The 4,222-nt window shown below is 38.2% G+C and overlaps 1 non-coding gene across 1 annotated transcript; it reads right to left on the bottom strand.

Moving 5' to 3' along the window:
- Positions 1 to 3,642: 3,642 nt before the first annotated feature.
- LOC131250445 (small nucleolar RNA R71) lies at positions 3,643 to 3,749 on the bottom strand. The gene has a single exon (XR_009173372.1). It is a non-coding gene; the product is annotated as a small nucleolar RNA R71 (small nucleolar RNA).
- Positions 3,750 to 4,222: the final 473 nt, after the last annotated feature.

Here is a 4,222-nt window from a genome sequence, read left to right on the forward strand (position 1 = left end):
GTTAAAGGAGAGGTACTTAAGTTGTTAGATGTGGGTAATATGTACCCCATATCCGACAGTCAAGTGTTTCTTAAGAAGTTTGGAATCACCATCGTATCCAATGCCAACAATGAACTCGTGCCAACTAGAGTCACTACTGGTTGGAGAATGTGCATTGACTACAGAAAATTAAATACCATCATAAGGAAGGATCACTTTCCTTTGCCCTTCATTGATCAAATTTTGAAAAGGCTAGCTAGTCATTCTTACTACTGCTTCCTTGACGGATATTTGGGTTACAATTAGATAGAGATAGCCCTTGAAGATCAGGAAAAGTCAACATTCACATGTCCCTATGGCACCTTTACTTATCGAAGGATGCCATTCAAACTGTGTAATGCCCATGCCACCTTTTAGCAATGCATGCTAAGTATATTTTCTGACATGGTGAAGCAATATTTAGAGGTCTTCATGGACTTCTCTATTTTTGGTCCATCCTTAAGTGAGTGTTTACAAAATCTAAAGAATGTGCTGAAGCGATGCGAGGAGAAGAATTTGGTTTTGAACTGGGAGAAGTGCCATTTTATGGTTCCCAAGGGAATTATTCTTGGACATATAATTTCGTCCAAGGGAATTGAGGTGGACAAGGCCAAAATCGATCTTATCTCTAACCTATCACCTCCCAAAAGCATACGTGACGTGCAATCCTTCTTAGGACACACTGGATTCTATAGACAATTCATTAAGGACTTTAGTCATCTCTCTCGTCCTTTATGTAATCTACTTCAAAAAGATGCACCATACAAGTGGACTGAACAATGCCAAGAAGCTTTCACTAAGCTCAAAACAATGTTAACAACTACACCTATCATGTAGCCACCTGACTAGGGCATACCTTTTTGAGATTATGTGCAATGCATTTGACTATGTGATTGGAGTAGTGTTAGGCCAGAGAAAAGAAAAGAGGCTCTACGTTATTCACTATGCGAGTAGAACTCTAAATTCTGCTCAAGCGAACTATTCCACTACAGAGAAGGAACTCTTAGCCGTAGTGTTTGCTTTAGAAAATTTAGGTCTTACTTGATTGGATCCAAGATCCTCATTTACACTGATCATGCAGCGCCGAAGTACATTCTTTCTAAGAAGGATGCTAAGCCTTGCTTGATAAGATGGATCCTTCTACTCTAGGAATTCGACATAGAAATATGAGACAAAAAGGGAGTAGAAAATGCAGTGGCTAATCACCTTTCTCGACTTGACCTCCCTGATACCCTTGAGCTTATAAACGATATGTTCCCTGACAAACAATTGTTTAAACTCTTGCAATTACCTTGGTTTGCTAACATTGCGAATTATCATACTGTTGAGTGTCAAATATTGCATATTTTCTGCTATTTATATCTTAGTTATGTGAACATGATAAGGCTTAATGGTATATTTTATACATGTTTGTGTTGCAAGGTGAATCTGAGAGCTTGGATTGAAAAGAATGCTAAAAGCTTAGATTTAATGCTCAAGAATCACCAAAGAAAAAGATAGATCTTAGGAAACTAAGAATGAAGAGTTCACATGCCAAAGATTCAAGGAAATAAAGTACAAAGGCTGAAAAAAGGACTTAAAAGATCGCAGAATCTGTAGCAGAAAACAGATAGGTTCGGTTCAACGATTGTATAAAACAGTCCAGCGACCAACGACGAAATTCATAAGCTAATTCAATTCAACTGATAGTTAATTCGGTCCGACCGAAACCCAGTTTGGGCTGACCGAAGGGAGGATTTGGTGCGACCGAAAGTGTACAAAAAGCTCTAGCACTAAAAAGAGTTAATTCAATTCAACCGAGGATTAATTCAGTCTGACCGACAACTTAAGTTTGGTCCAACCAAAATCGGGCAACTGATGAAATAGAATCCTTTCCAAGTTCGGACTCAACTTCAGACTCGATTTCAGTTTGACCAAAGCATAACGTGGACATTGTGCGGATTGCATAACTTGAGGCGGTTTGCGGAAATTCCAAGTTGGTGCGTAAGGTGGAGCTTCCCAACTATAAATAGAAGTCCCTAAGATGTTCCTAGGTATCTTTTAGGGTTTAAGGAGTGGAGAAAAAGGGGGGAGAGCCGCTGCTAAGAGTTTTTTTTCTTCTTCCTTAGTTGTTTTTATGCTTTCTTTAAGAGATTTTGGCTCAATCATGTTTATAGTTAACTAAACCTCCTAGCTAGGGCTAAGAGGTGAAGCTTTTAGCGTGATTGGGATGTTTACTTTGCTTTAATTCTTGTTTTTTTTTAACTTCATTGATTTCTAGTTGATTTTAAAGAATATTTTCATTTTTCTATGGTTTGTTGTGACTCAAATTATAATAGACGCTGCGATAACTTTGAATATCTTCTTTTTCTAATTGAGATTGTGGGATTGGTAAATCCTGTTGTTTGCCATCGTCTCCTGGGCATGGTTGGGTGATGAAATCCCTTCCAATCTTCACAATTCTCTTCCATTGAGGTTGGATCAGTGAGAAGTTCAGAGAATTGATCATCTCTTCTTCCAATTGGATAAGATAGGACTCTGATTCCAATTGTGTTTCCTGAGTCAAGTAAGGCAACATGTCAATTGCTACAAGTGGATCCTTGGCACCATAGTTCCCATATTTAAATTCACAAGTTTCAATAACATCATTCGGAATTACTCTCTCTAATATTTCATATTTAGATTTAGATGTTTTTCTAGTTCTGGTTCTAGTTAAATTCATAAACGTACAAGATTAGTCCCTGTGGATTCGACCTCGGTCTTACCGAGTTATTACTAAATTGTGACCTAACACTTGGGGTTGTGAACAAGTTTTTGGCGCCGTTGCTGGGGACTACAACTGCATTTTTTTAAAATAAATTAATACTAGAATTAGGTTAAGATTAGGATTTATTTTTCTGTTTTTAGGATAGGATTTTTTATCTGAACTTATTTTTAGAAACTAACTTTGTTCTCTGTTTTGTAGGATCCTAACCTAGCATCCTCTATTTGGTAACTTCATTCTAACTCTCTCCCGCTTACTTCTGATTTGCTGTAGTTTTCAATTCTTAGATTTTAGGTTAAATTCTGTACTTGAAAGTTGAGAGTGTTTCATGCCCAAGTGGGTTCACGACAACATTATCTGTCTTTTGAGTGAAGGAGGATTAGTTAAAGGGTTGCCTATCCGTCATAGGACTAGGCACCACTTGAGATCTTCAGAGTCAATAGAAGTGATGGCTATTAATCAACCTCAACCTCCAGTTGAAGAGGCCTAGGATGAGAATGAGGTGCATCATGCACCCCCAGGCGCCTCGTACTTTACGAGACTATTTACAATCGGCGGGGGTGAGCACACCTTCCTGTATGATTTTTTTCAGAAAGTACAAGAAATATCGATATCAAGCCAGGAGTAATCCAACTCCTTCCAAAGTTCCATGGACTTGAATCTGAAAGTCCATACCTACACTTGCAAGAGTTTAACGAGAAATAGCCACTTTATATTTTCCTAATGTGTCCGAGGACACGATCAGGCTGAAAATCTTTCCTTTCTCCTTAAAAGAAAACACTAAGACGTGGTTGCATTCACTACGTCCACGATCTATTAGTAGATGGAATGACATGATAAGAGAGTTCATAAAGAAATTCTTCCCATACTATAAAACGAACACCATTAGAAAGTTGATCAGGAACTTCGCGTAAAAGGAAGATGAAACATTCTTCCAATGTTGGGAGCGGTTCAAGGATCTTGTCAGTTCATGCCCACAACACGGTTTTGAGACACACATAATGAATTTCTTCCATAAAGGCCTAACATCTTCCATGTGCTAATTTGTCGAGACGATGTGCAATGGGGAATTCATGAATAAAGATGTCGATGATGTGTGGGATTACTTTGAGAAACCCGCTGAAACCGCATAATCATGAGACATCTCCCCAAGACCTAACACCACTTCTAAGCCTACTCAATCAAAGGATAATGGCGAAATATACTTATTGAAAGAGGAAGACGATATAAATGCTAAATTGGCCAGTCTCACAAGGAAACTAGAAGCCATGGAACTTAAGAAGGATAAGGCTAAGGAAGTTTGCGGTATTTGTGCTTGCAATGTTCGTACAACTGAAAATTTTCCAACAATACCTATTTTTCAAGAAATATTAAATGAGAAATCGAATGCCATGAATAACTACCAAAGGCCTTTTAAAGGACCCACTTCAAACACATACAATTCAAGTTGGAGAAATCATC

Source organism: Magnolia sinica, chromosome 6 (genome assembly GCF_029962835.1).
Source record: "Magnolia sinica isolate HGM2019 chromosome 6, MsV1, whole genome shotgun sequence".
Taxonomy (NCBI): Eukaryota; Viridiplantae; Streptophyta; class Magnoliopsida; order Magnoliales; family Magnoliaceae; genus Magnolia; species Magnolia sinica.